The following is a 25,858-nucleotide window of genomic DNA, read 5'->3' as shown; positions in this document are numbered from 1 at the left end:
CACAGAAGAAAGTAAAGAAGAAGAGGAGCAGAAGAACAGAAGACAGAACACAGAAGAAGGTAAAGAAGAAGAGGAGCGCAGAAGACAGAAGAACACAGGAGAAGGTAAAGGAGAAGAGGAGCGCAGAAGACAGAAGACAGAAGAACGTAGGAGAAGGTAAAGGAGAAGAGGAGCGCAGCAGACAGAAGACAGAAGAACACAGAAGAAGATAAAGGAGAAGAGGAGCGCAGAAGACAGAAGAATACAGAAGAAGGTGAAGAAGAAGAGGAGCGACGAGCAGCAGAGGGAAGAGCCAAGAAGAGGGACAGAGAAGAAGAGGCACACGCAGGTCGCGGTGCAAAGGAGAGAGAGAGAAGCACAAAGAAGAAGAACACAGATGAAGACAGAAGACGGGGAGCAGGAGAGAAAGAAGAGTACAGATGAAGACTACAGAAGAAGAGCACAGAGGAAGAACAGAGAAGAAGAAAAGAAGCAGGAGAGGAGGTGAGTAGCGCGGGGCAGGGCGAGGGGCTGAGCGGTGGGGGTGGTACTTACTGTGAGGTAGCTGGGCTTGCTAGGAGGTCTCAGGAACCTGGGCTGGAGGCGCGGCAGGGGGAGCGACCTACCCTTGGGTCAAGGGTCGCTAGCTCTGTCGTGCAGCGGCCGCCATCAGAGGAAGGAGGGGGGGAGGGGTCAGCTGGGGGCGGAGGACGGGAGTGGGGCGACGAATGGGAGCTGGGGGGGCGGGGCGTGCAGGAGGTGGCGGCGGGAAAGCGGAGGGAGGGGGGACAGGTAGAGGGGAGAAGAGATGGGGGGTTAAGGGTGGTGGGGGGTGAGTTTAGGAAGAGAGTTAGGAGGAAGGTTAGGAAGATAGGGGAGGGGGGGTTGTAGAGGTGGAGGTGGGTGAGAGGTAGAGTGAAGGGATAGGAAGATAGGGGGGTTTACAGAGGAGGTGGCGAGTGAGGGGGACAGATAGATAGATAGGTAGATAGGAGGAGGTGGCGAGTGAGGGGGAAAGATAGAGAGATAGGTAGATAGGTAGATAGGGGTGTTACAGAGGGGGAGGTGAGTGAGGGAGAGAGACGAGACAGGAGCAGGAGGACAGGCATGGGAAGAACCAGGAAGCAGGTAAAAGAAGAAGAGGAGCAGAAGAGGAGCCGAAGAAACAGAAGACAGAAGAACACAGAAGAAGGTAAAGAAGAAGAGGAGCAGAAGAACAGAAGACAGAACACAGAAGAAGGTAAAGAAGAAGAGGAGCGCAGAAGACAGAAGAACACAGGAGAAGGTAAAGGAGAAGAGGAGCGCAGAAGACAGAAGAACACTGGAGAAGGTAAAGGAGAAGAGGAGCGCAGAAGACAGAAAAACACAGTAGAAGGTAAAGGAGAAGAGGAGAACAGAAGACAGAAGAATACAGAAGAAGGTGAAGAAGAAGAGGAGCGACGAGCAGCAGAGGGAAGAGCCAAGAAGAGGGACAGAGAAGAAGAGGCACACGTAGATAGGAGGAGGTGGCGAGTGAGGGGGAAAGATAGAGAGATAGGTAGATAGGGGTGTTACGGAGGGGGAGGCGAGTGAGGGAGAGAGACGAGACAGGAGTAGGAGGACAGGCGCGGGAAGAACCAGGAAGCAGGTAAAAGAAGAAGAGGAGCAGAAGAGGAGCCGAAGAAACAGAGCACAGAAGAACACAGAAGAAGGTAAAGAAGAAGGGGAGCAGAAGAACAGAAGAACAGAAGACAGAAGAACACAGAAGAAGGTAAAGAAGAAGAGGAGCGCAGAAGGCAGAAGACAGAAGAACACAGGAGAAGGTAAAGGAGAAGAGGAGCGCAGAAGACAGAAGACAGAAGAACACAGGAGAAGGTAAAGGAGAAGAGGAGCGCAGAAGACAGAAGACAGAAGAACACAGGAGAAGGTAAAGGAGAAGAGGAGCGCAGAAGACAGAAGAATACAGAAGAAGGTGAAGAAGAAGAGGAGCAACGAGCAGCAGAGGGAAGAGCCAAGATGAGGGACAGAGAAGAAGAGGCACACGCAGGTCGCGGTGCAAAGGAGAGAGAGAGAAGCACAAAGAAGAAGAACACAGATGAAGACAGAAGACGGGGAGCAGGAGAGAAAGAAGAGTACAGATGAAGACTACAGAAGAAGAGCACAGAGGAAGAACAGAGAAGAAGAAAAGAAGCAGGAGAGGAGGTGAGTAGCGCGGGGCAGGGCGAGGGGCTGGGCGGTGGGGGTGGTACTTACTGTGAGCTGGTGGGCTTGCTAGGAGGTCTCAGGAACCTGGGTTGGAGGCGCTGCAGCTGCAGGGGGAGCGACCTACCCTTGGGTCAAGGGTCGCTAGCTCTGTCACGCAGCGGCCGCCATAAGAGGGAGGAGGGGGGGCAAGGGTCAGCTGGGGGCGGGGGACGGGAGTGGGGCGACGAATGGGAGCTGGGGGGGGCGGGGGGCGTGCAGTAGGTGGCGGCGGGAAAGCGGAGGGAGGGGGGACAGGTAGAGGGGAGAAGAGATGGGGGAGGGGGGGCTAAGGGTGGTGGGGGTGAGTTTAGGAAGAGAGTTAGGAGGAAGGTTAGGAAGATAGGGGAGGGGGATTTTAGAGGTGGTGGTGGGTGAGAGGTAGAGTGAAGGGATAGGAAGATAGGGGGGTTACAGAGGAGGTGGCGAGTGAGGGGGACAGATAGAGAGATAGGTAGATAGGTAGATAGGAGGGGGTGGCGAGTGAGGGGGAAAGATAGAGAGATAGGTAGATAGGGGAGTTACAGAGGGGGAGGCGAGTGAGGGAGAGAGACGAGACAGGAGCAGGAGGACAGGCGTGGGAAGAACCAGGAAGCAGGTAAAAGAAGAAGAGGAGCAGAAGAGGAGCCGAAGAAACAGAAGACAGAAGAACACAGAAGAAGGTAAAGAAGAAGAGGAGCAGAAGAACAGAAGAACAGAAGACAGAAGAACACAGAAGAAGGTAAAGAAGAAGAGGAACGCAGAAGACAGAAGACAGAAGAACACAGGAGAAGGTAAAGGAGAAGAGGAGCGCAGAAGACCGAAGAACACAGGAGAAGGTAAAGGAGAAGAGGAGCGCAGAAGACAGAAGACAGAAGAACACAGGAGAAGGTAAAGGAGAAGAGGAGCGCAGAAGACAGAAGAATACAGAAGAAGGTGAAGAAGAAGAGGAGCAACGAGCAGCAGAGGGAAGAGCCAAGAAGAGGGACAGAGAAGAAGAGGCACACGCAGGTCGCGGTGCAAAGGAGAGAGAGAGAAGCACAAAGAAGAAGAACACAGATGAAGACAGAAGACGGGGAGCAGGAGAGAAAGAAGAGTACAGATGAAGACTACAGAAGAAGAGCACAGAGGAAGAACAGAGAAGAAGAAAAGAAGCAGGAGAGGAGGTGAGTAGCGCGGGGCAGGGCGAGGGGCTGGGCGGTGGGGGAGGTACTTACTGTGAGGTAGCTGGGCTTGCTAGGAGGTCTCAGGAACCTGGGTTGGAGGCGCTGCAGCGGCAGGGGGAGCGACCTACCCTTGGGTCAAGGGTCGCTAGCTCTGTCGCGCAGCGGCCGCCATAAGAGGGAGGAGGGGGGGGAAGGGTCAGCTGGGGGCGGGGGACGGGAGTGGGGCGACGAACGGGAGCTGGGGGGGCGGGGGTGTGCAGTAGGTGGCGGCGGGAAAGCGGAGGGAGGGGGGACAGGTAGAGGGGAGAAGAGATGGGGGAGGGGGGTTAAGGGTGGTGGGGGTGAGTTTAGGAAGAGAGTTAGGAGGAAGGTTAGGAAGATAGGGGAGGGGGGTTGTAGAGGTGGAGGTGGGTGAGAGGTAGAGTGAAGGGATAGGAAGATAGGGGGGGTTACAGAGGAGGTGGCGAGTGAGGGGGACAGATAGAGAGATAGGTAGATAGGTAGATAGGAGGAGGTGGCGAGTGAGGGGGAAAGATAGAGAGATAGGTAGATAGGTAGATAGGGGTGTTACAGAGGGGGAGGCGAGTGAGGGAGAGAGACGAGACAGGAGCAGGAGGACAGGCGCGGGAAGAACCAGGAAGCAGGTAAAAGAAGAAGAGGAGCAGAAGAGGAGCCGAAGAAACAGAAGACAGAAGAACACAGAAGAAGGTAAAGAAGAAGAGGAGCAGAATAACAGAAGACAGAAGAACACAGAAGAAGGTAAAGAAGAAGAGGAGCGCAGAAGACAGAAGACAGAAGAACACAGGAGAAGGTAAAGGAGAAGAGGAGCGCAGAAGACAGAAGACAGAAGAACACAGGAGAAGGTAAAGGAGAAGAGGAGCACAGAAGACAGAAGAACACAGGAGAAGGTAAAGGAGAAGAGGAGCGCAGAAGACAGAAGAATACAGAAGAAGGTGAAGAAGAAGAGGAGCGACGAGCAGCAGAGGGAAGAGCCAAGAAGAGGGACAGAGAAGAAGACGCACACGCAGGTCGCGGTGCAAAGGAGAGAGAGAGAAGCACAAAGAAGAAGAACACAGATGAAGACAGAAGACGGGGAGCAGGAGAGAAAGAAGAGTACAGATGAAGACTACAGAAGAAGAGCACAGAGGAAGAACAGAGAAGAAGAAAAGAAGCAGGAGAGGAGGTGAGTAGCGCGGGGCAGGGCGAGGGGCTGGGCGGTGGGGGGGGTACTAACTGTGAGGTAGCTGGGCTTGCTAGGAGGTCTCAGGAACCTGGGCTGGAGGTGCTGCAGCGGCAGGGGGAGCGACCTACCCTTGGGTCAAGGGTCGCTAGCTCTGTCGCGCAGCGGCCGCCATAAGAGGGAGGAGGGGTCAGCTGGGGGCGGGGGATGGGAGTGGGGCGACGAATGGGAGCTGGGGGGGGCGGGGTCGTGCAGGAGGTGGCGGCGGGAAAGCGGAGGGAGGGGGGACAGGTAGAGGGGAGAAGAGATGGGGGAGGGGGGATTAAGGGTGGTTAAGAATAACCACACTTTGTTAGAAGTTTTGTGAATTTTATTCCCTATTGATTACAATCTAATAGCAAAGGTATTAATCTCAAAACGAAGAAGGAAAAGAGCATAGTCACGATATGGAACTGTGATAAGATTTTGACAATGCGAAGATGACAACCATTAAGACACTAAGGGGGTGATTCTGACCCCCGGCGGTCACGGACCGCCGGGGCCAGGGTCGGCGGGAGCACCGCCAACAGGCTGGCGGTGCCCCGCAGGGCATTCTGACCGCGGCGGTTTGGCTGCGGTCAGATGTGGAAAACCGGCGGTCTCCCGCCGGTTTTCCGCTGCCCATTAGAATCCTCCATGGCGGCGCAGCTCGCTGCGCCGCCATGGGGATTCTGACAGCCCATACCGCCATCCTGTTCCTGGCGGTTCTCCCGCCAGGAACAGGATGGCGGTATGGGTTGTCGTGGGGCCCCTGGGGGCCCCTGCAGTGCCCATGCCAATGGCATGGGCACTGCAGGGGCCCCTGTAAGAGGGCCCCACTTTGTATTTCAGTGTCTGCTTGGCAGACACTGAAATACGCGACGGGTGCCACTGCACCCGTCGCACCTTCCCACTCCGCCGGCTCAATTCTGAGCCGGCGTCCTCGTGGGAAGGGTCTTTTGCACTGGGCTGGCGGGCGGCCTTTTGGCGGTCGCCCGCCAGCCCAGTGCATAAGCCAAAATACCCTCAGCGGTCTTTCGACCGCGGAGCGGTATTTTGGAGGGGGGAAGTCTGGCGGGCGGCCTCCGCCGCCCGCCAGACTCAGAATGACCCCCTAACATATGATATGCACAAATCAGAGTACATAGAACAGCATATACGTCTCAGTTCAGCATAGCACAACGTCAATCATGTCCGTTTGTCAGTCAAAGTGAATATCTCATCTAACCACTGATTAGCATCAGCATGTTGGGCATCATGCAAAACAATTTAGAACATCAATTTGGAAAACATCTAACTATGGTCTCTATTCAAAAATACAGCAGTTGGTACCTAGAAAGAAAAAGCAGATATACGAGTTAACAGAGGTCATAATTACCCTCCTCAGAATGAGTCAGCATACAGGATCATTCTTCGTCTTCAGGACATCAGTTAGATCGCCGTCAGTCTATCTAGTCTAAGGGCAGGGGGCAGTTCCCTCATAAGGAGGAAAAGCTAGATGGGGCAACTAAGGGCGAGGATGGTTTATTAAGTCTCAATCACCAAACAGAGTGACAGAGTTTCTGGATGCAATCGATATCATTCCCTACCTAGGTCTCTCGAGTCCCCTGTGTCATGAGTTTTTATCCCCTTTTGACAATACCTTCCCCCAAAATTCTATTGGATAGTCACTTCACCCCACTATCTGTAACCTATCAAATTATACATTAAGTAATGCATTTGTCATCTCGAGATAAATTATAATATTTTGATTGGTCTTCATAATTGACGTTTTTCGTAGGTGGCACATCCGGGGTTACTTCATTTTCTGGCACCTTCTTCGGGTCAAAAGTTCTCTTTTCCGTGGTCGAGTGTCCTTGAAAGTGTCCATATTTTGTTGCAAAGCTTATAAATTTATACTAAGGCAGCTAGCATGCGAATGAGAAAAACTAGCATTGTTGCAAAAACGTAGAAGAGAACAAATGCTGGGTCATGGCCTTTTTGCAAGTCAGCACACTGGAGAAACAGAAAAATATGCTTTAATATGAGAGCTACATAGCCAGTTCTTCGGCTCACGCTAACTTAAGGCTTATGGATTCTAATAAATGCAAACTTCGTACATGTTAACATATTCAATTAGTCACAATATAAGTAATCATTTCTTATGTTGACATTAGTATATGCATATGATAAATCTCCACGTTTAAAATACGTTTCAATGAATAATATTATTAATGCAGCGTTGTTAAGTATAAGCAATTCACGTCTAATATATGTAATATTTTGATTAGGCTATCTCACAGTCATTCCTGCCAACCTTCTACCAACCATCGGAAGCGTGGCCATGAAACTGTAGGACATTGCAGCAGTGGATAAAATGTAGACTAACACCTTCTGCAAGTGTTTAACCTAAAGTTTAACCAAATTTAGGCTAATAAAGCGAGATCTGGCCAGAAGATCAACAGCAATACAAAAGTTGGTATTAGATTGGTTGAGATTAAGGGTTCACACTAAACAGTGTGTTATGGTCAGCTCTTCAAACCAATCAGCGGTCAGAGTGCTATACATATCTGAATGCATTCCTGAAACAACTGTGTAACTTAACTATGTGCCCCAAGTGTGCCCTATGAGGTATTTAAAGAGGCGACACCCAGGATTGTAAAGCTACAATCTTGTCTAGAAGACAAAAACAAATTCAGCTTCCTCTCTCGCACATGGATGGTGATCAAATACTATGACACTCTGGCACCAGCACCTGACATCAAAATCCCTTTTTCAGCATGCATAAAACATAAACTCATCACCCTGTGCGTGGGTAACATACCAGCACTAGCAAACCAACCAATTTGGAAATATGCAGGTCCGACATCATGCAGACTTTGCAAAGGGGAAATAAAGGATCTCATTCATTGGATCTGCATCTGTCCCAAGCTGTGTAAGCTTTGCTCACAACTAAGAAACAAAAGCTTCGAAGGCAGAGGCATCCGCTCATTCAGGGAATCTATAATAGCATGCCTTAATCCTCAGGACCCGCAGTTAAACTGCACATTTGTTAAATCCTTGGCAATGGCCCCAGTTTGAAAAATCGTGACCAATATTGTATGATTATAATACCAGAGATGGGCGAAGGATCAACCACCATTAGAGAGAACCGACTCTCCAAGGATGATATCTGTCGATCGAACTCGCGGCTGAACTCAAACCAACCTTGACCTTGAATATTTGCACACACAATGTGCGTGTTTTAAACTATCAATAGGGTTCTACGATGCACTATATCAGTAACCATGTAATCCTTGGGTTAAAATGATTGTTACATCTTCCGCAGAACGTTCAACTTAATGACTACGTACGGCTGTTCCCTGATGATTGGATGCAACATTATTGTGACTATTTAACTGGCACAACCAAAAAACGCCCTAATTTGCTTTGGGTTGAACGGGCGGCCGAATTCAAGTTTACATTGTTTTTTTGTATTTGCACAAACACTGCCTGTTTTAAAACTAACTGGTTTTAAGATACACTGTAGCAGTAACCATGTAACCTTAGGGCAAAGTGATTGGTTGCACTTTTACTTAGGATGTATTATTTTACGATGTTACTAATTGTTATAATTTATGGTTTTAAGCTGCGAAATTGTTGTGGTTTTAATTAACTAAAACAATAAACTTGAAAGGGGGTGAAAGGTGAGCAGAGGAAATGGGAGGGGGAAAGGGGAAAAGAAGAACTGTAAAAGAGAGTTCTTTATTGTGTATGTTAGTCTGTCAGAGAGAAGCGTTCTATATTTATCTTCTCACTCCCTCTGAATTTGGCTTTTTTTTCTTTCAGAGTGACACCTCTCATATTATTTTTTGGGTGTTAAGTAGTAGCACAGCAGTCTCACTTGTTTGAAACTCAAAGAGGTGGGAGGATGGGCGGAGCGTTGCCCACGAGGGGGTTGGTGGTGGGGTGGGTGAAAGGGGTGGACTGTGCTCACGAGGATTTGGAGGGTTACTGGGTAATGGAAAAGGGGGTGGGGGAGGGGACTAAGGGGGGAGCAACAGAAAAAAAACAATCAGAGATGCATTCCACTTAAGACACTTTCTAATGCAGTGGTTCCCAATCTGTGGTACGCAGATACCCGGGGGTCTGCGACTGCTTAGAAAATTAAATAATATTAACAGATTAGGGGCCAGATGTAGGAAGCATTTAGCATGGTGCAAACTGCGAAAATCACAGTTTGCGCCATGCAAAATGCTCATTGCGATGCTCATTCACAATTTGCGAGTCGGTACCGACTCGCAAATTGTGAATGCAACTCGCAAATAGGAAGGGGTGTCCTCTTCCTATTTGCAACTCGCATCGCAATGCTAAATTGCTTTGTGACTGCGAAAGTGTCACGCTGGTGGTAACCCATTCGCAAAAGGGAAGGGGTCCCCATGGGACCCGTTCCCCTTTGTGAATGTTGCCCACAATGTTTTTTCAGAGTAGGCAGTGGTCCAATGGACCACTGCCTACTCTGAAAAAACAAAACAAAATGGTTTTGTTATTTGTTTTATTTTGCAACTCGTTTTCCTTTAAGGAAAACGGTCTGCAAAAAAAAAAAAATGCTTTATTTAAAAAACATTCACAGACATTGAGGTCTGTGAGTGCAGGGACTCGCTATGGGGTCGCAAAATGCGACCCACCTCATTAATAATAATGAGGTGGGTCTTTGCGACCCCATAGCGAATCGCAGACAGTGTCTGAGACATCGTTCTGCATCCGATTTTGCGAATCGGAACTTCCTACATCTGGCCCTAGGTCCCCAGCTTCTTGTAATGGCTCAGTGGGGGGTCCCCAGATTCCAATAATGATTCAGTGGGGTCCCAGGGTTCCAGTAATGATAAAGTGGGGGTCCATAGAACTCAAAAGGTTGGGAACTGCTGTTCTAATGTATAAGTATGGCTGGAGCTCATGCACGTTCAGTTAATGCTTTGGTATCAAGTGACATTAAGTTGTTTACCTGGCGTGTTAACGGTCTGCCAACCACTCAAAAGGTCTGTCTAGTTCAGGAGGACTTATCCCAGACTGGTACAGAAACTGCATGTTTGCAAGATACACTTTGGAGTAAGGGAGATCTGGGATTTCAGCTTTAGTGTTATAAACCCATTGCCACTAGAGGTTAGAATCTCCCAATAGGGGTTCGTGTTCTTGGTGAAAGAATCTTGCCTCAGAGGCAAAAAGTTGACCCTAAATGTTGATGGATTATTCGCAGGCTTTGTAAGGGTACGCCAAAGTCACCATTTATAATCAATATGGTCTCAGTGTAGATGACCTGAGTATGTATAAAGAGCTCATAATGGAATTTCCTCCCTGGGAGGGGCCCTTGATCATCAGTGGCAACATCAACCTTCCTTTACTACCTTGAAAGATTCAACTAGCCCTGCAGCGGTGCCACGTATGCAGCAATTTAGAGCCACTTTGCGACATACTGTGCAACACCTCCCTTGGCCTCATGGATGTGCAGTGCTCTCTCTGTATGGAACCCGAAAATAATTATTATTCCGCCTGCCATACTCAGCATCCACTGAGAATGTTTGTGATTGTTTGAAAGCAGTCATCAGGGGGTCCACTCTGCCTTATACAATTAGGTGCAATAAAGGAGCTAGGCGACAACAAGAGGTCCTGTATGAGGAATTGATGGAGATGACCTCAAATTTGCAGTAGTTTTACGTGGTCATTTGGATGTGGTTCGTTAAGAGCTCCTTAAGAAGAGGGTGACTCTTATTGAAACACAAATTTTAAAAATTCACCCACGGAAAAGTCCCTTCATAGAGTTTATTACAGCTGGATCAACATTTTTAAAAATAGCAAAAGTATGCAAAAGATTTTAGTTTTAAAAATCAAGTAGTGGGCAGCCAAAAATTGTATCGCCCGATAAAATATTGATATGGCGCTGTAACTCGAGACAAGGAGCAAATCTTGTTTACTTTTCAAGAGTATTATTCAAAGATATACATGTAAGATATTCAATTTCGGCAATAAATAGTTATACTGAGGCTGCTAAACTACGCACAGTTTACAACATGCAACAGAAGTCTCTAGAAAGATATCTGACTGAGGAACAGCTGATCAAGGCTGACAAGAAGCTTCTCGCCAGGAAAGCCACTGGATCAGATTTCATCCCAGTGGAATTTGATAAAACTTTCCTTAACTGTTTGGGGACCTTAACACTAACTTTGTTTAATGCAATAGACAAATACTGGGCCAATGCGGAGAGAAAACAACATTGCTGTCTTTCTCAAAAAGGACAAAAGCATTCTCAGATGTGGCTTGTACCGTACCTACTTAATTAAGAAATAATGAGTGAGTCTATAATCTATGCTAAGATATTGGTGGACCAAATCTCCCTTTCAATTGCACATTTTGTTAATTCTATGCAGTATGGATTTGTCCCTAAGAGGGACTTCACCCATTACAGTTTATCAAGTGGGAGGTTGAATGATACTTATGGATGACAAGGAAGCGTTTGACTGGGTTTCTTGGTCATTTCTTTGGCAGGTCTTGACTCATTATGCATTTGGTCCCCTTATTCTTAACAGGATTAAAACACTATATAAAATTTGCATGGCACGGATTATGATCTTGGTGCCAAGTCAAAGAGTTTGGTAATTCAAAGAGGTACTCTCCAAGGATGTCCCTTTTCTCCTTTGCCTTTTGCTTTATATCTTGAACCCTAACTGAGGCATCTGGATATTTCTCAAGATATTCCTCCACTAGTATTCAGCGGTCTCTCCTGTAAATTAGGTGCTTTTGCATATGATATTTCTATATTCACGCCTCATCCTCCGACTGCTCTGACTACAATAGAGGCAGCAGCAATTACATTTGGAGGTTTCTCATGGTATCTTCTTAATATAAGACTCAAGATTTATAAAACAATTAACAACACAACCACACCGATACTTGTTATGTGGCGTCGACCACTTATCTAGGTGCCAAGATCTCAAGAAATTATATGGATATTTTTTATTCGAATTTTGATCCGCTTAGACAAAAAATGCTTAGCAGTCTTGGCAAGTGGGATAGACTCCCTTTAACCCCTTAGCTGCTGGGCCTTTTCCCCCCCAGTGCTGAGCCCTTTTTTGGCTATTTGGGGTAGTTCGCGCTTAGGGCTTCATAACTTTTTGTCCACATAAGCTAACCACGCCAAATTTGCGTCCTTTTTTTCCAACATCCTAGGGATTCTAATGGTACCCAGAGTTTGTGGTTTACCCTGGAGGAGACCAAGAAAATAGCCAAAATACAGTGAAAATTTAGTTTTTTCCAAAAAAATGGGAAAAAAGGGCCGCCGAAGAAGGCTTGTGGTTTTTTCCCTGAAAATGCCATCAACAAAGGGTTTCTGGTGCTGAAATCACTATCTTCCCACCTTTCAGGAATGGGCAGACTTGAATCAGAAAACCACATTTTCCAACACAAATTTGGCATTTTACTGGGACATACCCCATTTTTACTATTTTTGGTGCTTTCAACCTCCTTCCAGTTAGTGACAGGAATGGGTGTGAAACCAATGCTGGATCCCGGAAAGCTAAACATTTCTGAAAACTAGACAAAATTCTGAATTCAGCAAGGGGTCATGTGTGTAGATCCTACAAGGTTTTCCTACAGAAATTAACAGCTGAAATAAAAAATATTGAAATTGAGCTGAAAACAACAGCCATTTTTCTTTATGTTTTACTCTGTAACTTTTTCCTGCGATGTCAGATTTCTGAAAGCAATATACCGTTTTGTCTGCTGGACTCTTCTGGTTGCGGGGATATAAAGGGCTTATAGGTTCATCAAGAACCCTAGGTACCCAGAGCCAATAAATGAGGTGCACCCTGCAGTTGGTTTTCATTCTATACTGGGTATACAGCAATTCATTTGCTGAAATATGAGGAGTGAAAAAGAGGTATCAAGAAAACCTTTGCATTTCCAAAATGGGATCAAGATAAGGTTTTGAGGAGCAGTGGTTATTTGCACATCTTTGAATTCCGAGGTGCCCATACTAGCATGTGAATTGCAGGGCATTTCTCAAATAGACGTCTTTTTTACACACTCTCTTATATTTGGAAGGAAAAAATGTAGAGAAAGATAAGGGGCAATAACACTTGTTTTGCTATTCTATGTTCCCCCAAGTCTCCCGATAAAAATGATACCTCACTTGTGTGGGTAGGCCTAGCGCCCGCGACAGGAAATGCCCCAAAACACAACGTGGACACATCCCATTTTTTCACAAAATACAGAGCTGTTTTTTTGCAAAGTGCCTACCTGTAGATTATGGCCTCTAGCTCAGCCGGCACATAGGGAAACCTACCAAACCTGTACATTTTTTAAAACTAGAGACCTAGGGGAATCCAAGATGGGGTGACTCGCGGGGCTCTGACCAGGTTCTGTTACCCAGACTCCTTTGCAAACCTCAAAAAGTGGCTAAAAAAACAAGTTTTCCTCACATTTCGGTGACAGAAAGTTCTGGAATCTGAGAGGAGCCTCAAATTTCCTTCCACCCAGCGTCCCCCCAAGTCTCCCGATAAAAATGATACCTCACTTGTGTGGGTAGGCCTAGCGCCCGCGACAGGAAATGCCCCAAAACACAACGTGGACACATCACAGAAAACAGAGCTGTTTTTTGCAAAGTGCCTACCTGTAGATTTTGGCCTCTAGCTCAGCCGGCACCTAGGGAAACCTGCCAAACCTGTACATTTTTGAAAACTAGAGACCTAGGGGAATCCAAGATGGGGTGACTCGCGGGGCTCTGACTAGGTTCTGTTACCCAGAATCCTTTGCAAACCTCAAAAAGTGGCTAAAAAAACAAGTTTTCCTCACATTTCGGTGACAGAAAGTTCTGGAATCTGAGAGGAGCCTCAAATTTCCTTCCACCCAGCGTCCCCCCAAGTCTCCCGATAAAAATGATACCTCACTTGTGTGGGTAGGCCTAGCGCCCGCGACAGGAAATGCCCCAAAACACAACGTGGACACATCACAGAAAACAGAGCTGTTTTTTGCAAAGTGCCTACCTGTAGATTTTGGCCTCTAGCTCAGCCGGCACCTAGGGAAACCTACCAAACCTGTACATTTTTGAAAACTAGAGACCTAGGGGAATCCAAGATGGGGTGACTCGCGGGGCTCTGACCAGGTTCTGGTACCCAGAATCCTTTGCAAACCTCAAAATGTGGCTAAAAAAACAAGTTTTCCTCACATTTCGGTGACAGAAAGTTCTGGAATCTGAGAGGAGCCTCAAATTTCCTTCCACCCAGCGTCCCCCCCAGTCTCCCGATAAAAATGATACCTCACTTGTGTGTGTAGGCCTAGCGCCCGCGACAGGAAATGCCCCAAAACACAACGTGGACACATCACAGAAAACAGAGCTGTTTTTTGCAAAGTGCCTACCTGTAGATTTTGGCCTCTAGCTCAGCCGCACCTAGGGAAACCTACCAAACCTGTACATTTTTGAAAACTAGAGACCTAGGGGAATCCAAGATGGGGTGACTCGCGGGGCTCTGACCAGGTTCTGTTACCCAGAATCCTTTGCAAACCTCAAAAAGTGGCTAAAAAAACAAGTTTTCCTCACATTTCGGTGACAGAAAGTTCTGGAATCGGAGAGGAGCCACAAATTTCCTTCCACCCAGTGTTCCCCCAAGCCTCCCGATAAAAATGATACCTCACTTGTGTGGTTAGGCCTGGTGCCTGCGACAGGAATAGATCACACAACGGTCAATGTTGGTCCTTACGTGAGGCAGCTGTTGACCCTGGGGTGATCCATTCCTGACACAGACACTAGGTGTAGGCACTCAAGTGGGGTAGTGTTTTTATCAGGACAGGTGAGGAGTCACTGGGTGGTAGGAATATTGTGGATCCCAGCATATTCCTGTAGTTTGTGTGACAGAAATGCGAGAAAAATTGAGTTTTTTTTCAACATTTCAGCTTTGCAGGGTATTCTGGGTAAGAAAACTTTGGGGAAGCCACACAAGTCACACCTCTGTGGACTCCCCCGAATGTCTAGTTTCCAGAAATGTTTGGGTTTAGTGTGTTTCTCTATATGGCCGCCGAATCCAGGACCAAAAACACAGGTGCCTGCCTTACAAAACCAGTTTGTTTTGCCATGGATAATTTTGATGTCTCCACAATATGATTTGGGTGGTGGAATTTGGGGCTGAACTAAATTGGGGAGCTCCCAAGAGAGCACTCTCTCTCTGCTTGCCGCCGCATTCACCTGCTCTCTGGGTTGGCCTAACCCACTATTACCCAGTTGCACAAACAGCTTGCGAAGGGACAGCAGGACTGTCCTCATCACCTCCCTCATAATGTACTGGAAGAGGAGTTATCGAATGGGACTCCTCTGACTGAAAAATCACTCCCAGAGTCTGCGCCATTGTCCTATCCCTCAGATGCTGTCTCAGTATCTGATGTCTCAGTCTCTGATCCTATGTCAGAGCGGTCCTCTATAACCCGAGTGTAGGCAGCAGTCATCCATCAAGATGCCATCTCTGCTATTGGCTAAACTGTTGCTCTAAAACACTAGCCTACGTAGACAGTCACAAAATCGATGGTGTGTGAGATACGTGCAACAGTAGAGGCCACCTTACCTGCGCTTCTTCCCTCAATCAGCACGTACTTTCAAGACACTCAAAAAACACCTTGTCACATACCATTCGTCACAGTCTTTAGCACCTCCTGCGCCCAGTCCAACAATCATTATTGGTGCTCCCACTCCCTCCTCCTCGGATTCCCTCATTACCACCCAGCAAAAGTGCCCTTCATCTCTCCATAGACTTTGCTAATGTACTCAGCTATTTACATAAAATACAGATTTGCTCTTTGCAGTAGGCATATAAACCTTCTGCGCTTCTTTATGGCACTAAAACTGCCACTAGACAAGTCGGACCCTTTTCCCCCCAGGGAAACCACACACATATTGACAAAAGTGATATATATATGACAGCCAATCACCTGAAACTCAACTCAAGCAAAACCGAAATAATCCTCTTTGGCCCACACAAAAACACCTGGGACCCCTCATGGTGGCCCACCACGCTAGGCCCTGCACCCACCCCCGCCAACCACGCACGCAACCTCAGCATCATCCTAGACTCCTCCCTCTCGATGACCCAACAAATCAACACTCTCACCTCCTCATGCTTCAACACACTCCGTATACTGAAAAACATTCAAATGGATCCCCACAGAGACCAGAAAAACTGTCACTCACGCACACATCAGCAGCAGGCTTGATTACGGAAACGCCCTCTACGCCGGCACCACTCTAAAACTCAAGCGCAAACTACACGCATCTAGAACTCAGCAGCACGACTCATCCTCGACCTCCGCCGACACAAACACATCTCTCCACACCTCAAATCCCTCCACTGGCTCCCCATTGACAAAAGGATCACCTTCAAGATCCTCATCCTCGCACACAAATCACTCCACAACACAGGCCCTGCCTACCTCAACGAGAGTCACCTTCCACACCCCCACACGAAACGTCCGCTCAGCTGACCTCTCTCTCGCCTCTGTCCCCCGCATCAAACACACCACCACCGGGGGCAGATCCTTCTCCTACCTTGCACCCAAAACCTGGAACGCCCTCACAACCCACCTTCGCAAGACCCAAAACCTACTTCTTTTCAGGAAGGGCCTCAAAACCTGGCTTTTCGAACAGTGAACCTCCCAGCCCCTTTCCCTCCCCCCGCACCCCCCCCAAGCGCCTTGAGACCCTCACAGGTGAGTAGCACACTTTATAAATCTCTTTGGTATATATAGATCTACCTCTATATATATATATATATCTATGTACATAGATATATCTATAGATATATCCATGTACATAGATATATCTATCTACATAGATATATAAATATAGATCTATATATAGATCTATTTTTTTTAGTTGTTGTATGGTTTCCTTGGGGGCCAAAATGGCCCCCAGGGAAACCCTACAACATCTAAAAAAATAATTGCCCCCACAGGGGGTCACCCTGCCCACGGGCGACCCCCTGTCATTTTTTTTTTTTTAAAACAATCCCCTGGGGGGGGGGGGCGCGATTGCGCCCCCCCCCCCCCCCAGGGGGCACCTACCTTTTTTTTTTTATTATTAATTATGCCCCCGGGGGGGGGGGGCGGCCCGTTTTCCGAGGGGGCCGCCCCCCCAAAGTGAAATCCCTGGCGTCTAGTGGTGTTTCCTGGCCCCCGATCGCAGCTGTGCTGCGATCGGGGGCCAGGAAACACTTTGAGAAGGCCTCGTAAGAAAGGGGAGACTGACGAGCTGGATGATGAGAACATTGTATGACAGACCAATCAACAACGTGTGAAGTGTGAAATATTAGAATTCATAGATTTGGTATACAAAAATTATTGGACAGAGTAATAACGTACGATTAATTGACCAATTGGGAATTAGGGGATAGTTTGGGTGACTTTGATATAACAACGTGACAGAGGGAAAATACTTCAGACCCTATTCAGATTCTAGGCAGACCACTGTAGAGAAGAAGAGACTTAGAAGAGATTTGAGATTCTGTCATTGGGCTCATACTCTGTCTGAGAGACTGATGTGTTGCTGATCGATTGATGACCTGAGGACGAAGACTGATTCTGTTTGCTGACCCATACCGTGGATCGGTAGATATGACAATATGACTGAATTGTATTTTTATGCCTTTTCTTTCTTGGTACCAACTGCGCTGTCTTATTAGTTCTCCTTAGGTAGACGTTTTCTAAATTGGTGTTCTAAATCGTCTTGCCTGAAGCCCCGCATGCTAATGCTAATCTGAACTAGTTGAGGGTTTTCTACATGACTACTGACAAATTATACAGACAAAGGTTGACGGGCTACTTTGTTGAATCTTATGGACTACGTAGCTTTATTAAAGTTAACCTTGCTAATGATTTGCACTGATGCTTTGGAATGTATTGTGATTCAAGCTTTGATTAGGTTGTGTTTCTTGCGTCTTTTTGGTAAATTAATACTGTTCTTATATGCATTTTGACTTGACATTGAGGTTAATCTACATGGCTTTAGCATTGTTAATATAAGGGAAATAAAATGACTAAACTTTTAGTAAAGGTGTGGTTATTCATGGCTGAAAAGTCATGGTGCGTGACAATTACTGACTCCATTGATTATTGTGTATTGATTATTGTTTTTACACTGGAGCTATGGTAAGAGCACCTTAAACGAGTCAAAAGGTTAATCCACCTATACGCGTGCCCTTGTAAGTTTACTTATTACGGATCGACGTGCTAACAGTTATGGTAGCAGACTGATGATTTGTCTCTTTAAGGGCTTACCATAGGTGTTTGGTACAGAGTGACAGGTGTTAATAGTTATGGTGGGGAGTTCGATGGTTATTCTCTTCATGAGCTTGTCATAGGTGTCTGGGTTTTATTGAGATTTGGATTTTGTTTTTCAAAATGACATCTGTAGAGAAAATTATGTTCCCTTAAGCCCAGAAAGGACTTTCCCAGATCCTGGATCCTGCTAGTAGTGTTGGGTATGTTCCTGGCGCTCTAGTGATAGAGTGAGAGAGATAGGTTGCGCTTGCACAGCTTATGCAAATCGCAGGTGAATTGTGACGTATGTGAGGGAATTTAGGGAGTCTGCGTACTCCGCAGTACGAGAGTAGGGAAGTCGTCCAACTTCACATGTGCGTGGCACTTTGTGCTCAAAACTTGTCCACGTGGTTATTGATGTACGGACCCTGCGTGGTCTAAGACTCCGTAGTATATTGAAAAGTGTATGAGACACTTAGTTATAGGTTGTAATCTGTCTGGTTTAGTAGGTTGATCGGGCGTGGTCAATGAGTCAGCGCATGAGTTAAGTGGGCGAGAGCAAATTTAGACTGAGATTTGGCGAGTCCTATGTGCACCAGGACAGACCCATTGATCAGTTGAGAGTAAAATTTGCGGGTCACATTTTACTTGCGAATCTGGGAGACCGAGAAAGAGAAATAGCTGCATGAGTGAAAGGGCCATCAGTGAAAATCCATAAGGTTTCTGAAGTGATTGTGTTACTTTTCCTGTAGTAAACTAGCAGATTTGTTTTTGGTTTTGATTAGTGCTTGCAATAATTTGCATTAGTTTTGAATGGGTGGAGTTTAGGAGGATGAGCTGCAAGACTTTTTGAGCCGCAGTGCGTGTGAGTGTGATGTCATTGGAGCCGCGCTGGGATAGATCGGTTAGTGAGAAGGGTCGCGCTCAGATTGGCAGCCATCCGTGAGAGGCAATTGGCAGAGAACTTGGGTGAAAGGAATCTTGTGAGTAAAAGTAATTTCCTGATTTGATTTTGAATAAACAAAAGTAGAAAAGATGAAGTTTTTCAAGGCATTGAAGAGTGCCCTAAAGGGAGATACGTACATTAGAGCGAGTGTAGGAGAGCCTACCCCACCAGAGAATACACCGGCTTACATTGTGATGGAGGAGCGAGGTGCCGCGCCATGTCTGTGGTTAAAGCAATGGTGCAAGTTGACAGGGAAAAATGGGAGCTTAGCACTTCCTGGGATGTTTAATTTGAGGATTTTGGAGCAATTGCGGATGGCGCTATATCAATCGAAGCCTTCTCCGAGACCAGCACAGTTTGAGGCATTGGCAGTTTGGGAGCTGGTAGCTAGGCAGCAACAGCAATTGAAATTTGAGAGGAGAGTAAGAAAGGTAGAAAAGTCATTACCGGAAGCGAGATGGGATTGGGAACAGAAAAATGGAGATCAGTGACATTGCAGGATGTTAAGTTGTTTCCAGCAATTACGCAGGAGGATGAGACGGAAGGAAGGAAAGTGACTAAAAAGAATAATAAGAGTCCGTCTGAAAATAAGAAAGCAAGAAAGTCTTCCATATTGGAGGAAGAATCAGATGCTGAGGATCTTGTAATGCAGATACTGAGAGACCGACCACCACCGTATGCATTGCATGAGAGTCGGCCGAGTATTAGTACTGATCAAACAGCCCCGGCACAGGCAGTGGGGACAGTGAGTCCAGTACAGGTTGGTACTAGCCAGACACAGGGTGTGATGCAAGGACCTAATGTGTTGCCTACTCCAGTAGTTCAGGCACAGATGCATCCGTCACTGATACAGAGAATCTATCCAGATGTGCCTATTTTGGAGACAACTTCAAATTTAGTCGTTACTATGGAGCAAGTGGTTCCAAGACCACTGCTGGTTCAGACTGAGCTGACTCCGATTTGGTTCCCCCAAGTACAGCCGCAGGGGATGCCAAGATTTACGCCAATGACAGGGACACAGTCAGACTTGACACCAGTTATGAATCAGAGTATGGGAGTTACTTTCCCACAGTGTGAAGGTGCCGAAGCAGCCCAAGATGCAGTATCGCTGCCGATTACTGTAGGTCCAGCGGCACCATTATTCGCGTGAAAGAACCCGATTGTGAACGAACAAGGAGCAATGTCTCAGAGTTTAGTGAGGAGGGGACCAATTGAGCAAGTTCAGGTAGTCTCTTTCATGGGCCAGACATTTGATGGATCAAGGTCGCTGTTAGATCTCAGTCCACTTGTTGCACTTCCAGATACTGTGAATGGACCTAGTGCAGGTCAGAGTTTGAAGTTATTGACACCGCAGACATCAAATGCAGTGGTACAATAGGTGCCACCGGTGAATGCGAGTAACATTTCGTTACAAGGATTGACAGCTCAGCAGTTGACTGAATGGTTGGACAAGCTGAATACCCCACAGAATGCTTCCAAGGGTGAGGAGCAGATCAATTGTGTCAGATTGAGCATGGAAGGAGGTCAACTAGTTGAGGGAACAATGGGGATAAATAGATTAGAATCTTATACAGAAGCAGAGTTGAGATACTTATGCCCGAAGATCACAAGAGAGGTGGGCAAGGTACACTAGAGATTGGCAGATTTGGCAGAGAAGCATGGCATAGAAATTGAGAAAACAAAGCATCTGAAGAGAAGTTACAGATTAGATTTTGAGGCAAAGGATTTTGGACACATGAGGTCAGCCAGAATGAAAGCACATCTTAAAGAACTATTGCAGATGCTCAGGTTTGGGGAGAATTAGAAAAGTGGGAAGGCAGATGAGTAAAGAAAAGAGACAAAAAGAAACAAGATTCATTAGAAGTGACCAAAATTGTACAACAGGACAAGGACCCGGTAAAGATTTTACCAATGAGGGAAATCCCAGGGGGACATTTTGTTCATGTCCCTTGGAGTAGGAGTGATATTCTATCATTTATGAATGATTATCCAAAACTGAGAGAGCCAGCAGAGTGGTACCAGCAGACAGACAGGTTTGTGAAGCTGGCAAAGTGTTTGTGGGAAGACTTGAACATCTTACTGGAGAATGTGGTTCCAGCTGACTTATCGGTTGAGTGCAAGAGAGCCGAAGATTGGCCAACAAGTGAACCGGAGAGAGATAAGATTACAGGTGCACCATCTCCTGAGGTAATGAAATATTACTATAAAGTGATAGAGTTCCTGAAGACAAGGATTTCACCCAAAAATATTGATTGGCAGAGGATTGACAGGACAGTGCAGGAAGTAAAGGAGTCAATACATGCGTATTATGAGAGATTGTTGAAGGCGTTCAAGGAGTATAGTGGCAAAGGAGCAATTGAGCCGAAAGACATGCTGTATTTTGTGTTTAGATTTGTGGAAGGATTGAGACCTGAGATAGGTCAGATGATTAAGAGTCATTTGATTTGCTGGCAAGCGAAGCCGATGGATGAGGTGTTGCAGTATGCTAATTACTGTAGTGATGAGATTAAGTTTAAGCAGAAAAAGTTAAAAGAGAAGGCAATGGTGATGCAGATTAAGGCAACTCAAACAGGAGTGAAGGGGACTTTTGTGCAACAGATGCCACAGCAGCAGGGAAATGTCATGTTTCAGCCTCAGATGAGAGGTAGAGGTCGTTTAGGCAACATGAATTGTGGTCCGGATTTGAATACTGTAGTGGTTCAGAATGATGTGCAGGGGATGAAGAAGCTAATGCCGTGTCACATTTGGGGAGCTGTGGGACACTGGAAGCGGGAGTGTCCGACGATGGTACAGGAGGGTATTGTTCAGCAAAGTAATGACGTCAACGCATTTCAGAATGTGAGAGGACCGAGATTAAGGAGTCCTAATCCAAATTTTCAGAACAATGTGAATCAAATGCAAAATTTCCAGCCCATGCAGCAGGTGCAGATGCCCTGTGCACAAGTGTCACAATTGCAACCAATGCAGCAGCAGGTTCCCATGGTACCTAGACAGCAAATGCAGATACCTTAAGCCCCGATGGAGCAGCACCAGATGATGCTTTCTCAACAGGTCACAGGTCAGAGACAAGACAGAAGTAGTAATGCTGTGCACCAATTCCCATTACACAATGAGGATGAAATAAATGGTGAATGGATGAGTTCAGATGAGGAGCCATGTGTGCTTGCAACTTCTTTAGAAGTAGATCAGAGGAGACCCTATGTGAAAGGAAAGGTTATGGGCCACAGAGTCTAATTTTTGGTAGACACGGGAGCTACACGCTCTACTGTGAGAAGTGCAGAAGTTCCGAATTTGCCCCTTTCAGGTCGAACAGTTCAGGTTGTGGGAATAGCGAATCAGTATTTGACAAACCTGATTACAGATTCAGTGAAAGTTGAGATTGACAATTTTCAGGGTTTGCATAAGTTTGTAGTCTGCGATTCGAGTCCGGTATCTCTACTGGGAAGGGACTTGCTGTGTAAGACAAGGTGTTTGATTACTTGTTCAAACGATGGAATTGAGATCCAGACAAATAGTGATGATGAGGAAGATCCAGCCCCAGAAACTGGGTGTGAAACTACAAATAAGGAGTACCCCGTGATTGAGTTTTTCCCAATGTTCACAGTAAGAGAGCTTCATTCCGATTTGCAGGGAACAGTGCAAGCGAACGTGTGGGAATTGACAGGGAAAGAAGTGGGTTTGAATAAAGGAGTGGAGCCGATTAAAGTTACTTTAAAACGAATGCAGTTTTTCTGCAGCTTCCACAATACAATATGCCACAAGATGTCCTGATGAAAGTGGCTCAGATAATTGCAGATTTTGTGAAGCAGGAAGTTTTGAAGGAGGTATTGAGCAGCCCGTGTTATTCACCGATAATGTGTTTGAAGAAACCATTTGGGAAAGTCTGAATTGTTCAGGATTTGAGAAAAATAAATTACATTGTGGTCAAGTGTTGTCCCGTGGGACACAATCCAGCTGTAATAATGTTCCAGATTCCATGTGATGCAGAGTGGTTCACAGTGGTTGATTTGTCACACGCGTTCTTTTCTGTGCCTCTTCATGAGGATAGTCAATTTCTCTTTAGTTTCAAATTCATAGATCGAGTCTACTGCTGGTGTAGACTTCCTCAAGGGCAGATGCAGTCACCTTCCTTGTTTAATCAGATCTTGAAGAAGAAATTGGATTCATTAGAACTGCCTTTTCAATCGACTCTGGTGCAGTACATTGATGATTTATTGATTGCATCCAAGACGAGGGATGAGTGTAAGTATGTCTCGATTGCCTTGTTGAATCATTTGGGAAAGTATGGTCATAAAGTGTCTCCACTGAAATTGCAGTACTGTCAGAAGGTAGTGAAGTACTTTGGTCACCAGATTGAGAAAGGGTCGAGGAAAATATTCAGAGAAAGAATTTCAAAGATACTGCAGATAAGTTCCCCGACTTCACAGAGAGATGTAAGGATGTTCCTGGGAATGGTGGGCTATTGTCACTAATGAATTCCGAATTTGTTTCAGAAATTTCAAAACCTTTGCAGAAGCTGACTCATAAGGATGTCACAGATCCCATAGTGTTAGACCAGGATGAGATGAAAGCGTTCACACAGTTGAGAGAGAGTTTGTGCAGAGCTCAGGCGTTGGGTATGCCTGACTACACAAAGCCATTTACATTGTTTTATCATGAGCATGATGCATGTTCATTGTCTGTCTTGACTCAGGTCCATGGAGGTGCTCATCGCCCAGTGGCATATTTTTCATCTACCTGGACCCAGTTGCATCAGCCTTACCAGGTTGTTTGGGTGCAGTTGCCACAGATGTTCAGAGTCTTTCACACTCTGAAGGCATAGTGATGGGATATCCCCTGACTGTAATGGTCCCTCACTTGATCGAGATTTTACTGACAAGGACAAAAACCCAATCCTTGACTGGCGCTAGGTTGACTAGGTATGAAACGAGTATTTTGGGTGCTCCAAATGTAACACTGAAAATATGTGCAGTGCTGAACCCGGCAACTTAACTTCCAAGTCATACTACTGAAATTGAAAAGGAGGAAGATCTTGAACGTGATTGTCTCGAAGTAACTGAGTTGTGCACAAAAACAAGACCTGACATTAGAGATACCCGATTGGAAGAAAATGACCAAATCGTTTTCGTTGATGGTTCTTGTCTGAGAGACAGCACAGGGACCCTGAAAGCAGGATATGTAGTGTGCACAATTACAGGTACCTTAGAAGCTTCCTGGCTTCGAGGAGTGTATTTCTGCTCAAGTGGCAGGATTGGTTGCTCTTACCAGAGCATGCCATGTTTCTGCTCAATTGAGAGTCACTATCTATACAGATAGCCAATACGGATTTGGAATGGTTCATGATTTTGGTCAATTGTGGTCGCAGAGAGGTTTTCTGACCTCTACTGGATCGCCAGTGAGAAATGGTGAGAGAGTAAAGGAGTTGTTATATGCAATCCAACTGCCTGAAGAAATTGCGGTGGTGAAATGCAGTGCACATCTAAAGTCACAGGACTACGTGTCCTTGGGAAATGGATATTGCGGATCAAGGCGCAAGGTTTTGCGCTCTGAACTGTATATCATTCAAAAACAAGTGGGAATTGTCACCTGAAGAAGACACTACATGTATGAGATTTGCATTAAAGGTGATCAACACATTAGAAGAGTTAAAAACTCTGCAGATTAATGTTGACAAAGAAGAGAAAAGGTCATGGAGCAAAATTAAATGTGTTCAAAGACAGGGTGAGTTGTGGGTATCTGAGGGGGGTCAGATGGTTTTGCCAAATAGTCTGTTGTCTCAGATGGCAAGGTACTATCATGGTCAGGCACACATTGGGAGGGATGCCATGGTTCGTCTGTTCAAAATTGATTGGTTCAACCCCAAGTTTAGACAAGCAGCTGAAGCAGTATGTCATCACTGTGTCATTTGTCAGCAATTAAATGCGGGGAAAGGGACAGTGGTTAATTTGAGCCACATTGGAAGAGCTGGAGGTGCATTCAGCAGAATGCAATTGGATTTAATTGAAATGCCTGCGTGTGGAGGTTTGAGATATGTGTTGGTGATTGTGTGCATCTTTAGTCATTGGATTGAAGCATATCCTACACGAAGAAATGATAGTCTCACTGTAGCGAAATTGATGCTTAGGGAACTGATACCGCGCTTCGGATTTCCGATCTCTTTAGAATCAGATAGGGGAACGCACTTCAATAATGAGGTGATTAAACTATTGTGTGCAGCAATGAACATTGAGCGGAAGTTGCAGTGTAGTTATCGCCCTGAAGCATCAGGATTAGTGTAGCAGATGAATGGTACTCTGAAGTCGGGAATTGCAAAAATGTGTGCAGCTACGAATTTGAAATGGCATGATGCATTGCCTTTGGTGTTGATGTCAATGAGAAACCCCCCTGACAGGAAGATAGGATTGTCGCCCCATGAGATTCTCATGGGCAGAGCAATGAGGTTGCCAGCAGTTCCAGCCAATGCACTTGTCAACATTACAGATGATATGGTGTTGGATTACTGCAAGGGTCTGGCTGATGTAGTCTGCTCTTTCTCTCAGCAAGTGGAGGCCACCACACTGCCACCGATCCACGATCCAGGGCACAACCTGAGAGCTGGTGACTGGGTTGTTGTCTGAAAACATGTGCGCAAGACGTGTTTGGAGCCTCGTTGGAAGGGCCCATATAAAGTGGTTCTAACGGCTACGACAGCTGTGAAGTGTGCTGGGATCCCGAATTGGATTCATGCAAGTCACACGAAGAAAGTGCCATGTCCACTGGATCATGAAGAAGCGTTGTTGAGAGTACCAACAACTGTGAGACAAATTACAACACCTGAACAGGAAAAGGAGCAAGGAGGAGCTGAAGCTGAACCTAAGCTTGTTGAGGACAGTTCCATCACCCCTGTGAGAGGCGAAGGTGGAGATCTCCAGGAGGGTGCTGGGGAACCTATCTCGATTGAACCAGCTGGGGAGCCTAGTACAGAGGGAGCTTTCCCAGAAGCAGACGATTCCAAGAGACAAACAGAGCAAGTGCCAGACCAAGAAGGGGAGGGAATTGAGGTGGATCAGAGTCAAAGTGATCCGACTCCTCCTGAACCTGTTGCAGGTCTGTCAAGAGAAAACACCACAGGGAAAGAAA

The 25,858-nt window shown here is 46.3% G+C and overlaps 1 pseudogene; it reads right to left on the bottom strand.

Moving 5' to 3' along the window:
• Positions 1 to 25,858, bottom strand: part of LOC138299229 (zinc finger protein 850-like) — a 166,681-nt pseudogene that overhangs the window by 81,549 nt on the left and 59,274 nt on the right.

Source organism: Pleurodeles waltl, chromosome 6 (genome assembly GCF_031143425.1).
Source record: "Pleurodeles waltl isolate 20211129_DDA chromosome 6, aPleWal1.hap1.20221129, whole genome shotgun sequence".
Lineage (NCBI taxonomy): Eukaryota > Metazoa > Chordata > Amphibia > Caudata > Salamandridae > Pleurodeles > Pleurodeles waltl.
This window is presented reverse-complemented; position numbering and strand designations above follow the sequence as displayed.